Here is a 13,520-nt window from a genome sequence, read left to right as displayed (position 1 = left end):
AAATAACATTTAACTACTGTCAAAAATGGCAATGTATTGTAAGAGTAACACATGTAACATTAAATGTGTTTTTTAAAACACCAAACAGTCACCCACTCCAAAAAAAGTTCATGCCAGACTGGTTCAAACTGGAAATATTTTTTGTATGTCCTTAAATAAGCGTCCCAGTGGTCCATCAGGGTGTCGCGCTCCAGTTCCTCCTTAAGAAAAGTCAGTTTCTCTCGCTCCTTGTTAAGAAGGGCAGTTGCAGTAGGGGCAGGATTAGAAGAAGAATCTAAAGAACAAACAATTATTAAATTACAATACTAAAATAATTTATAATCTAAACTTGGGAAACTCAAATAAAATATTGATTAAAAACGGTTACAACTTGAATTTATAAAAAGCCACTTTGTAAAAATTATGTTATATACACATGTGGTGGTTCAGACATTTCTAAAACAAGGCAAATAATTCTTATGTGTACTGCCTTACCAGGGTGTTTAATATAAATTTAATGATGCACATAAACAAAACTAAAAATATACAACTAAGTGATATCAATCGTTTGGAATAACCAATAGTAATAGAGCTATTCACATGTTATGTGATGTTAGTTAGCCACTGTAGCTAGCAGCCAAATGGCTCGGTAGCTAGCTAGCTAGCATTATACTCACCTTCATGTCTAACTGCTGACGTCGTTGGCTTAGTGCAATCTAGATCATCCAGTCTCTGCTTTTTGTATCTCTTCGAACGTGTGCTAACTGTGTAAGTCGCAGACGCACACAAATTTTTATCTTCTGCTCCATCCATGGCGCAGCAACTTGAACGAGCGCCTTCAGTGTGTCTGTTCGTGCCCCTTTGGCTTGACCTTCCAGAGCGCTCCACTGCCTGTCGCGCTCTGAGAGGAGGGGCTTTCCTTAATAAAGTTAACTGTGATTGGATGGTTGTATAAGCTCCTCTGCGTTTAAATTAAATTTGTTTTCCCTCCCTTTGGCAGCAGAACATATTTTTTTAGCATGAATCCAGCGGGTTAGATCTACATAACAAAGTCGGAGATACATTATAACAGGTGAGACAATCCTCTTTTTTGCGTGGGACTATTTTTGATTATAGGGCTTGTTTTATATAGCATGTGAAGTTCTTTAACTCTGAACCGATTTGCACTAGACTCCCATAGAGTATTTTACGGTGTTTCGAGGTGATAATAAAATAAATTACTCATTTTTTTCCACCAGAATGTCTTTGGGAATGAGATTGCGCGCCAGAATAGAAGGAAAACAAACTAAATATAAGGCACTAAGGCTCATTAAATGGCTGCAGAAGAAACACCTGCTAAAAAAGAAGCTTAGATGTCCTGTTTGTCACCATAAGATGAAAATGATTTCCGTGGTGAAGAAAGACCAATATATGTGGTATGTATAATGCATGATAATGTAGTGCATGTAGTAAATATAACAAAATATTTCGGTTATCAATGCAAGAGGGAGCATTAACCTCTTTTCATTATTATTTTCTTCATACTTAATTTTGTGATTATCTTTTCAATTAATGCTCTTGTTTAAGGGTCCATTTCTTTACTTAACTCATTGATATGTTCTCAGGTGCTGCAAAAGAGCAAGTCATAGGAGAGTTTCCAGAACAATTAGAACTGGCTATCTCTTTGAGAAATCAAAAACATCTCTTTTCAGTTGGATGAAGTTCATTTACAGGTATATGTAGATGTAGACATTAATAGCAATGCACCTTTCATAATTGAACACCAATACAAGACTTGTGAAATAAAATTAGGGCCTCAGTAAGTAATAATTGCCTCAATTTCTATCACAGATTTTCACAAGGGCTCAGGCTCAGACAAGTATATGATCGATGATGAAGTGGCTGGCAGCTCCAGAACACTAAGTAGCATGGCAAGACACATTCGACATGTTTGTATACGTGCAATTAAAAGACACAGAATAAACAATGGACACCGTCTTGGTGGTGACAGAGAATTTGTGGTTATAGATGAAAGCTGTCTCCGTCATCAGCGAAAGGTTGGTAAACTCTCAGACAGGTTTGTTAGAATCAATGCAGATCTGACTGTGTCCTCTAAACATGGAAACCTTTACCATAAGTAAAAAAAATTAGTAGAAGCAACCATCTTTTTGAATGTTTCTTTGTAGATATTTAATTTTATTCTTTTTCATTTTAATTCTGTTTAATTTTATTCTTTTTGTTTTCAGTATGCACGTGGACGCTTTGGAAATGCATGGAAAAGGAAGAAATGGGTATTTGGAATGATGGGAATTAAAGACAAAAGGCGAAGGCTCGTGTTAAAACTTGTTGAAAAACGATCGAGGCGCCACCTTGTTCCTCTGATCAGACAGCATGTTAAGTTGGGTAGTGCCATTATCAGTGATGAGTGGAGAGCCTAGAAAAATGTTTTGACAAACATAGGGTACAGACATTACACTGTAAATCACAGCAGGTGGTTTGTAGATCCTCAATCTGGCAGTCATACACAGCATATCGAAAGGGCTTGGATGACCATCAAAGGACATGTCCGTAGACTAAGAGGAAATCGCACTGAGAAGTTGCTGGAGGAACACCTGATGGTTCTTGAGTGGTCATCTTGGCTTGGTTCGCGACACCCTGATGGACCACTGGGACGCTTATTTAAGGACATACAAAAAATATTTCCAGTTTGAACCAGTCTGGCATGAACTTTTTTTGGAATGGGTGACTGTTTGGTGTTTTAAAAAACACATTTAATGTTACATGTGTTACTCTTACAATACATTGCCATTTTTGACAGTAGTTAAATGTTATTTCAAGCACTGATTGTAATTTAGGTCTAAGTGTTATAAATGGTGACATTATACATTTAAGACTCATTTTTGGCAATTATAAATGTTTATTAGTGATTAATAAATGTTGACATGTTTTAAACTTTACGACAAAGCTATCTTTTGTCATTTATAAATGTTTATTAGTGATTAATAAATGGTGTTATGCTTTACACTTTACAATAAGGCTCCCATTTGGCATTTATAAATGTTTATTAGTCCTTAATAAATGTTGACATGTTTTAAACTTTACAAAACTCTCTTTTGTCATTTATAATGTTTAGTAGTCATTAATAAATGGTGTTATGCTTTACACTTTACAATAAGGATCACATTTGGCATTTATAAATGTTTATTAGTCCTTAATAAATGTTGACATGTTTTAAACTTTACAACAAAACTCTCTTTTGTCATTTATGTTTAGTAGTCATAAATAAATGGTGTCATGCTTTACACTTTACAATAAGGCTCCCATTTGGCATTTATAAATATTTATTATTCATTAATAAATGGTTTTATGCTTTACACTTTACAACAAAGCTCCGATTGATAGTTGTGGATATTTGGGGGGGGGAATGAAGAGCTAAAACAATATTGCAAGAAAACATACAACTACCAATAAGAGGTGAGGTTCGCTAACAGTCACTGGCCGAGTTAGTATTAATGGCTCAAATGGCTTTTCCTTCTGTCAATTCTTTCTCCTTCCCCTTTCTTGTATTTCCCTTCTCTGTCATTCTCTGTGATAAAATGGTCATTTGAAGGTTATTTTACTTTATGCCACTTTACAAGCTGGGGTCACCCTTAAGGGTTTTAGTTTATGTAAATGTAGTCACTATTAGATTTAGAAATAGCATTATTTCAATCCATGCCGCTGGTATGGATGACTTGATCCTGATATAGAATCAGTTCGTTAAAATACACTGTAGATGTGATATAATAAAAACCTTGCGAGAATGATATAATATTAGTAAAAGTTTTAATTTGTCCAGTCCCTGCTTTAAAATGTCACATTTCTGGAAGTTAACTTCAGTTTGTGGTTAATTTCGTCACTCTTCAAGTTTTCCTGCGTGCAGCTGACCTTTGAATGTGTATTCTTTTGGTCAGATGAGATGTCAGAAGCCTTCAGTGTTCACAGCCACTTCACTCTCACACTTTGAGTCACTGTGCAAAATGTCCTGCTATAGTCATTCGCACATGTTAATAAACTGGCTGAGGCAACCATACACATGGACATGATTTCCCCATTTAAATGACATGCAAAGGTCTCTTCTGTAAATATGAGTTAGTGTAATGTCTAAATGACAAAATAGCTACAAAGAAGCTGGTCAGTACCGCTTCAAGGCACACTGTGTACATGTGAAAGCACCTAATAACATATACAACGAATTTCTTCGTTTTTTCTGAGAATACTGAAGGTTAGGAGTGGAACACAATTTCTTCTTTGAAAGACAAAAACGGCCAAAGCAAACAGAACCCTAGTCCTCCTAAATAAGACAGACTTGATGAATAGTTGGACAGAACTGAATAACAACTGTAAACGCTCTGAAAATCTCATTATCAGAAAGCGACACTGTCACCTGATATGAATTGCTAATTTGATACCTACTGATGTTTTTGCAGACAAGCGGCAGCGTGTAATTTGTTTGTCTGCGTGATTATATTTATCTTGCGCTAATGCTAAATGATTCAGTTATTGTCTGATACGGGACCAAGCCTGGAAATGAAAAATGGAATAATCTCCCCGTAAATAAAGCGCCTCAGTCCATTCATTAGTGCTCAAACTCCTGTGTGTGCTGTTGTCTCTGCAGCACATCAGAGCGCTGTTAAGACTTGGGAACCGCACAGTTTATTGCATTGCCTGAGAAATTATATGATTACAGGCCAAAACTGGCCCCTTGTGGGCTCTCAAGTTTCAGCATGCCCCTGCTGTGGGTAGATTGGCTTTGGGCAAGAGTGGATGATTGCTAATAGAGACATTACCAACGATGCTATTTATTGTCCCTAAATAAAACTATCTAATATAATAGTTTATTACCCCTGAGTTACAACAATGGTTTAAAACATCCCTCCAAAATGGTTTATACCTCACCAAATATTAAACAATAAGATAACACAAGTCGTGCCCCCTAGCCCTCGCTGAGGATTCAAAAAACAAGATAAAAATGAATTTATTGTCCCTGTCCCCCAGTGTGGCATCTTTACCTTCATGCCCCCGCCATCACGGTTTGTGATTACTAGCCTCTCCCGTTGCAGTATGATTCAATGACTGTTGAGGGAAAGACCAACACTGTAACAATTAGAAGGAAACTAACTCAGACAACTCATTCTTGGACATTTACTAACTCGACAGTCTAAAGAGTGTCACACTTTTGCCCAATAACCAAAGAGAAGTGTGTACAGACTACATGGCAACATTCTATCACAATTTAGTTTTATAAGTGCAAATCTCTATTAGTCAAATGAATGAATTGTTGTGCTGACTTGCACCTTAGTGTGCGACATGAAATCACTGATGCTATGCAGCCTTTGTTATCACTCATTATCTGCTATTGTGCAAAACAAATTTTTCTTTTTTTTATGTATATAGATTACCCCTCCACAAGTTCCCTGAGAGGCAGGGAAAGCTTTCATCAAGTACTGCTAATCTCACCGGATCTCTCTCTCTCTCTCTCTCTCTCTCACACACACACACACACACACACACACACACACACACACACACACACACACACACTTCTTTGTTTGTCGTCAGCTCATCAGCAGTAATCAGAAAAAGGAAACCTGCTTTTCATTATATCAATTATACCCCCCGGATGTGGAAGAGTAAATTATCTGTCACCGATCTTAACATGTTATTATGCAGACTAAATGAACATTCACTTGTTATTTTGACAAACACAGAACCTTTTCACACAGTGTGAAAAGGTTTAAGACAATAAATCTTGTTAAGCTACAAGGAATTTGCAGTGTGAGGGTCTCATAGATTTCACTCTTGAAATTTATGAGACCCTCATAAATCTAATATCTGATTAATCTATGTTGATGTGCCAAAAATGGAATTAAACTATGTCTTTTTTTTTGGAGAAACCGTCCTCTACCCCCATTAGACTGCTAATGCTGAGGTTTTGAAGGGGCGATACCTATCATTCAAGAGAAGACTGCAGTGATAGTGCGTCCTCAGAGCCAGTATGAATGATAATGGGGTTGCAGTGGCATCATCATTTGGCTAAAGCTAAAACCAATTAAAACAAACCTTTGCTTTTGAAAATAAAAAGCAAAATTTCTCTTTCCTAAATGCATCTCTACTGCATTTAATCGTTTGCAATTACTAAACTCTCTTCCCCTTTCTCCTTCAAATTATTGGCCACGACAGAGGGCTACCCCTACCTGAGCCTTGTTCTGCTAGAGGTTTCTTCTTGTCAAAAGGGAGTTTCTCCTTCCCACTGTTGCCAAGTGCTTGCTCAAAAGGTTGCATGATGGCTTTACTTTACAATATAAAGTGCCTTCAAGTCACTGTTCTTGTGAATTGGTGCTTCATAAATGAAAGTGAAATGAGTTGAAGTGATGAGCTAAACAAAAATAGTTAGACTGAACTAAATTACCCCAAACCAAAAGTACAAGAAATTCATCCCTCTTTTGACCAGTAATAATTTGAAGGTCTGAAGCCCAACTGTGAATTCACTCACTGTGGTGGTTGAGGTGTGAAGTGAATTGAATTTATGTGCCCTCTGAGATGAGTTTCCATTATGTCTGCATGGTGTGATGAGAGATGTGCTCAGTAGGAATGCGTACAAGCAGGAGACTTCCCATTACTTCCTGGCACTGGCCATATAATGGCTACTTCTGAAACACCCAGGCATCATGTGCAGACTCTGACCAACTCGTGAATATACTGTATCTAGATACATCATTATTGATTTACACAGACCATCTTTTGATGGATGCCGTTTCCTGTTGTGTTAGTGCTGGGATGGGAAAGTTGTTTGGCTGGTCAGGAACCAAATACATGCAGTCTTTGATTCTCTCTCTTTCAAATAAAAACCCCACAAATTTTGTTATATATATTATTCAGTAAGAACATCCACCCAATGTCAAACTTACATCTGCAACATTGTACAATTTTCAGAGTAATTAGTTTCAGCTAGTTATTCAACATTTAAATATTACTTAGGGTTATTTTGAGTCGAATGAAGAATGACTTGTTTATTTTCTCAGATTTTCACATGGTTGGCACAATCATGTAATCATCTGTTTCGATTAAAAATTCAACATTTATAAATACAAAAAAAAGAAAAAGAAAATCACCATCCAGTGAAATATCCCACCACCTTAGAATCCATCAGTGAAGCCTGCTCAGTGAGATCTGTGTCCCATCTTTTTATAGTAGTTTTATGGTTAATATTTGAAAATAACAAAGCACAATATCTGGACCGGCTTCCAGTGCCTCCAGTCAACTTATAGGACAAATGCTAATCCGTTTTACCAGTCTGGAAATCCCATGTGATGTACAAGATGCATGATTCAACAGGCTAAGTATAGCCAAAAAGACAGTTGTAATATTTATGAGAACGTTTGCTAAATCTCTGCTGAAAAAACTATTTTGCAGGCTGGGGGAGGGCTGTGGAGGTGGAGCTGACAAGGATAGCTGTGATAAACAAGCACTACTCTAATGGAGGGCGCTACAGCAAAATATGGATCTTCAAAGCTGGCTTCAGGGATAGCGCTTAAAAAAACAACAACAGCAACAAGAAACTAAACATTTCTTGTTGTTTGCCACAAAATATCAGACACTCAAAAATCCTCTATAAGATTTCTTCATCAATAAAACCAAATGCACTTAAGAATTGCTTTTTAAGAAATTCTGAATATAGAAGAGCTACTGTCTTGGTTTTTATCAATACATCTCTCCCTTTTAGCCAAGCTAACATCACAACTGCAGGAATGTTGATTTGCAGCTAATCTCTCCTACTGACTTTAGTGAGTTCCCTCACTTTTCCTCCTGTTTCAGCACATACAAGTCAGAAAGTAGTGTTTGCAGACTGCTGTAAAGTGCAATCATCACTTTTTCACTCAACAACTCCAAGCCCAAGCCCTGGGTTGACAATGATGAGTAGGAAAAGGGACATCAAATAGTGGTTTTTAGTCCTGTGGGGTCTGAGTCATCTTCACTGAACAACCCAAACCTTTGCAAAATGTCCAGCTGCTCTGAGACAGGCATGGTAGGTTCTCGTTAGTCCTTGACCTTAATCAGATGTCCCACAAGTGATAATGTCCTTGTAGGAAAACTGCTTGTAATGTCTTGTGTTTTCACCAGGAGTAGCAGCCTTCTGAGGTGAATAAAAAAAAAAGGTTTATGGGATTTAAAAATCACAGCATTTTTTTAAATTTACATTTTACACAGCATCTCAATTTGCTTGGATTTTGAAAAAAAAATTGCAAGCATCCTTTCGGCTTCAAATTCAGATTCTGACCGACCCCACAAGGCATATGGTGCAGCTCAGTGTTTGCTTAACTGAAGGAGGCTGAAGAAGAGATCCTTTGACTCATGTGTTGCCACTTTGTAGTGGCTTTTATCATATGGTCGCATATAATAAAGTGCATCAAGTGATCTGGTTTGACAGTGTTGTTGAACCATCCACTAACACACAATATAAGGCTGCCTTGTTCATGCCTGCAGATGTATGTTTCTGTGAGGTCAGCTATTATCCAACATACGCTTTCAGAGGCATCATAAAAATGCCAGATTCTTCAAGTCAAAAATATGCTCTTGGAAATCATATTTACATAAAGCTGTAACAGTGTTACTTCAGACATACAAAACAACTGCAGTAAAATATATTTTGAATCACATTAAATAGAGGGTCCTGGCCACATTTTACAGCCAAACAGCCATAAGATTCATACATCACAATGAATTATACAGTAGACACATCAACACTAGCATAATGTATTTCCTGCAGTTTCTGCTGCCAGTAGTATGTTGGAGAAACAACAACAAATCTCGTGCCTGCGGACGAGATTCAAATGTCTGTACTGTACTGAAAAAAGGGAACCAAATACATTATTAATGTGTCACTTCCAGCTTCGCAAAGTAAAACATACAATAAAGGAGATGGAAACCTGTCCCACATGGAGGTGTGGGCAGCAAAGAGAATCAGTAGTCTGAATAATAAAGAGAAAATGGCAGATATGAAATAAAGATAATAATGTTTTTCTCTGGTCTCTCATGGTTGTATTTATTTTTTTATGTTTGTCTTCTCTGCTTCCCTTTTTTCTTTTCTTCAGGAAAATAAATAGAAGGTAATCAAAACTGAGCAGAGGTGGGAAGTAACAAAGTACAAATACTTTGTTACTGTACTTACATACAATTCTCAGGTATGTGTACTTTACTTGATTTTTTGTTTTACTTTTACTCCCCACATTTTTAAACAAATATCTGTACTTTCCACTCCTTACATTTTCAAAACAGGCTTGTTACTTTTAGTTTGACGCATTTGGGTCAAGTTATCATTTTGTCACTGCAAACCTTCAAACATCAAACCGATTTGAGCCTAAACAGAATGACTTGAAGATAAGATAAGATAAGATAAGATAAGATAAGATAAGATAAGATAAGATAAGATAAGATAAGATAAGATAAGATAAGATAGAACTTTATTAATCCCTCGGGTGGGTTCCTCTGGGAAATTCGATTTCCAAAAAAGCACAGCACCGACAGAAGTTACAGAGTTATACACACACACATATATATAAATACAGAGACAATATAAATAAAATATACGAAGGGGATAAATAGAATAAATAGGAATAAAAATAAAAATACAAGTGAATTGCACATTTCAAGTATTGTCTATTGCACCGTTGACTATTTACAAAAGTATTGCACAAAAGGTATTGCACAGTGAGGTGAAGAGGCACTACAGCTTAGTTGTTCCCCCCTCCTTTGTCCTCCTGTTCCCCCTCCCTCTCCCCTCCAGAGAGGAGTTAAACAGTTTGATGGCGTGTGGGACAAAGGAGTTTTTAAGTCTGTTAGTTCTTGTCTTTGGGAGAAGCAACCTGTCACTGAACAGACTCTTCTGGTTGTTTATGGCCGTGTGCAGAGGATGCCTGGCATTGTCCATAATGTCCATCAGTTTCTTTAATGTCCTTTTCTCTGCCACTGTCACCAGAGTGTCCAGCTTCATGCCGACCACAGAGCTAGCCTTCCTGATCAGTTTCTCCAGCCTGGATGAGTCCTTCTTTGCTGTGCTGCTCCCCCAGCACACCACAGCATAGAAAAGTACTCCAGCAACCACCGACTGGTAAAACATCCTCAGGAGCTTCCTGCAGATGTTAAAAGACCTCAGCCTCCTGAGGAAGTACAGTCGGCTTTGGGCTTTTTTATACAGGTGCTCTGTGTTGCATGACCAGTCCAGTTTATTGTCCACCCACAGCCCGAGGTACTTGTACTTGTTGACCACCTCCACCTCCTCCCCCTCTATCTGAACCAGCAGTGGACCTGCTCTAGACCTCCCGAAGTCCACAACCAGTTCCTTAGTCTTTGAGGTGTTGAGTTGCAGGTGGTTTGTGTGACTCCATGCGACAAAGTTCCTCACCAGACTTCTGTACTCCTCTTCCTGATCATCCCAGATACACCCCATGATGGCTGTGTCGTCTGCAAACTTCTGAATGTGGCATAATTCAGAGTTGTAGCAGAAGTCAGAGGTGTACAGGGTGAAGAGAAGAGGGGACAGCACAGTTCCCTGTGGTGCTCCTGTGCTGCTGACCACTGTGTCAGACGTGATGTCCTTCAGCCTGACGTACTGTGGTCTGTCGGTGAGGTAGTCGGAGATCCAAGCCACCAGGCAGGGGTCCACCTCCATCCTGTTCAGTTTTTCTTGAAGCATACAGGGCCGGATGGTATTAAAGGCACTGGAAAAGTCAAGAAACAGGATCCTGACCGTGCCTTTTCCCCCATCCAGGTGTGAGTGGGCTCTGTGTAGGAGGTACAGGATGGCATCCTCCACTCCGACATCCGCCTTGTATGCAAACTGTAGTGGGTCCTGGGCATGTTGTACCTGTGGTCGGAGGAGGTTGAGGAAGAGCCGCTCTAGAGTCTTCATAAGATGTGACGTCAGTGCCACCGGTCGGAAGTCATTCAGCTCATTGGGCCGGTTCTTTTTGGGGACCGGGACGATGCAGGATGTCTTCCATAGGGCGGGCACTCTCCCCAGTCGCAGACTGAGGTTGAAGACTCGTTGTAGCGGCTCCCCAAGTTCAGCAGCACACGCCTTTAGCATCCTAGGACACACCTTGTCTGGGCCTGCTGCCTTTCTGGGGCGAAGCTTCCTCAGTTGTCTCAGTTGAAATGCGGTCCTGTTCGTTTATTAATCACCAGAGGATGTCGCATAAAAAGAGATGACGTGTGCCAAAGTCAGGAGTTAAAAGCGGGACAGGTTTTTTTTCTTTTTGGGTTTTTTTTTGGCACAACACTGGAATGACTGCAGTGCTCTATTTCAGCATCTAGCTCGCCCTAAAGGGAATTACTTTTTTTAAGTGTCAGGGTAATTTCAAATGCAACATTTCTATCAGCTCAACAAAATCAGCAATTTTCTTTGATTGTTTTTATTTTCATTTTAGAAAATTGAGAAACTTTAGGCTCCAGTAAAAGATATTTGCTCAAGATGATATTATAAGTCTTGCTTTTACATCCCACATATCTTGCACATAGTGTTGTACATGTCTACTTTTAGTGTCACGCGACTGCCATATTATGGCATCTGTGCCAATCTGCGAATGGTAGCTGTGTGCCTCACTGACTGATACATTAAGAAAAATGTAATCCTCATCATACATCTCCCCAGTGCTAAAATGTAGAATTGAATAGATTTTAGCTAGCCAGCTAACTTTCAATTCAATTCAATTCAATTCAATTTAACCCTACAATAATAAAGAAACCCCAACAATCAACAAGAAAAGCATTTTAAATTTGATTCTGGATTTAACCAGGAACCAATATTCTCTCTCTCTCTCTCTTTAACTCACTTCTAACTTGTAGTTATTCTCAACATCACAAACTGTCTTTTTTCTTGAATGCCTGGGAAAACAGCCAGAAAAATTGGAGCATTTTACTTTTAAAGCTTGTTTGTATTTCAGAACTGAATGCGCATTTGGATATGGCTACGAAATCCAACTTAACACGTGTATATACAGCAGGATTGACGGATTGATCAAAACTGTGCAGGTGAGGTGCCATGCAGGAGAAGTGGAATCCTACAAGGAAAAAGAGATGAGAGGACAAATGGAAAAACAAGCTGAAACAGAGGCAAAGCCTGAGCCATGGCAGCCTGAGGTTTTCACATTGCATAGTGCTAACCTCAACAATTAACTTATGGCTATCTCAGCAGCAAATACCTGGCAGTGGAAATGTTTTTCCTAACTTTGGCCAAGGTCTGTCAACCCTCTAACAAGAGTGTGTTGGGCTCCAACTTTTCTGCTAGAGAAAGCAAGTAAAATTAGGTTACATTTGCCACCAGCTATTCTTAAAATGTGGGTTATAGAACTGCCTTGGGCTAAATAGCGTGTCTTCAAAACAGACTCCTTCCCACACTTAGACAGTGGTAAATGAATTGGTTGTGACTTAATAGATATAATTCCAATACATTGTGGTCTTTGGGACCTGCAGTAAACAAAATTTAAATATACACCTAAGTGATGAATTCAGGTCAGACCAACAAGGAACGATGCTTTTTTATCTTCACTTCTGTTATCATTTGTCACTTCATCAAACAGTGACAGTACATAAGACAATTAATGCAACCAGATGAATGTTTATTTTTCTTCTGTTCTGTGCAGATTAAATTTAGTGTTCCTTTGCAGGATTGTATCTATTGATGTGTGTGACACTCAAATGAGGAGCTGACTGATGAGCTCTGTGTCAGGCTTCTGTGCACAACTCCCTACTAGCCGTTAGTGAGTCTTCTACATTCCCGTGTCCATGGAGCAGGCCCCCAGAGTGAAAGCCACAGGTTCCATGTATGAACATTAATGTGCATTGTGAAAAAATGCAAATGTTGTGGGGGGGTTAATTCTTAAAGATGAATGAAAAAGATTTTTTCCATTTGCAAACTGCCCATGAATCATGGTATGTGATATATAGTTAGTCCCATAAGACAAAAGTGCACAGTGAGTTCTCCAATGTGCATTCTTACTTTCTTTAAGCCATGTGTGTAGCAGTATCTGGCCTGAGTAATTAATCCAGCACAGAAGAGCCAAAAACAGGAGCTTAAAGCTGTCGTTAATTTAGTCTCTGTAGATTCCCATGTTACATTTTCCACATTCACCCATTTCCCTCCTCATAACAACTATTTGGGGTGTTTTATGTAACTCTCCTGTTTGGATTTTGTTATGTCTTAAAGTTAAAGGTGTGACAGGATATGGTTGAGACAGCTGTAGCTATCAAGCTAGCTAGACCTAACTTCTGTTTATTGAACTGGACCTCTATGTTTGATGTGCAAGTCCTTTTGATAGGATTTTATTGGAAATATCTGAAAGATACTTTCCCCCTAAATGGTTAATCATACTAAAAGTGCTTCAGGGTGACATTTTTATATTTGATTAGTCTGATACTTTACACAAGTTAGGAGGTATTTGTGTCTCAGCATTCCACACATACATTTGTGGATGTCGCCTGCCAGCCAAGCTTGGTACTGCTAACTTACTGTATATAAAAGA

General features: G+C 38.7%; 1 long non-coding RNA gene across 2 annotated transcripts; it reads left to right on the top strand.

Moving 5' to 3' along the window:
- Positions 1 to 960: 960 nt before the first annotated feature.
- On the top strand, positions 961 to 2,856 carry LOC309719101. 2 transcript variants are annotated; one of them, XR_014280145.1, is made up of 5 exons: positions 961 to 1,051; positions 1,218 to 1,394; positions 1,584 to 1,691; positions 1,810 to 2,015; positions 2,205 to 2,856. It is a non-coding gene; the product is annotated as an uncharacterized lncRNA (long non-coding RNA). The 2 variants fall into 2 exon arrangements; XR_014280144.1 differs by lacking the exons at positions 1,584 to 1,691; positions 1,810 to 2,015.
- Positions 2,857 to 13,520: the final 10,664 nt, after the last annotated feature.

The sequence above is a fragment of the Aulonocara stuartgranti genome (genome assembly GCF_965226115.1).
Source record: "Aulonocara stuartgranti genome assembly, chromosome: 12".
Lineage (NCBI taxonomy): Eukaryota > Metazoa > Chordata > Actinopteri > Cichliformes > Cichlidae > Aulonocara > Aulonocara stuartgranti.
The sequence above is the reverse complement of the archived record's forward strand: the minus strand, read 5'-3'. Positions and strand labels throughout refer to the sequence as shown.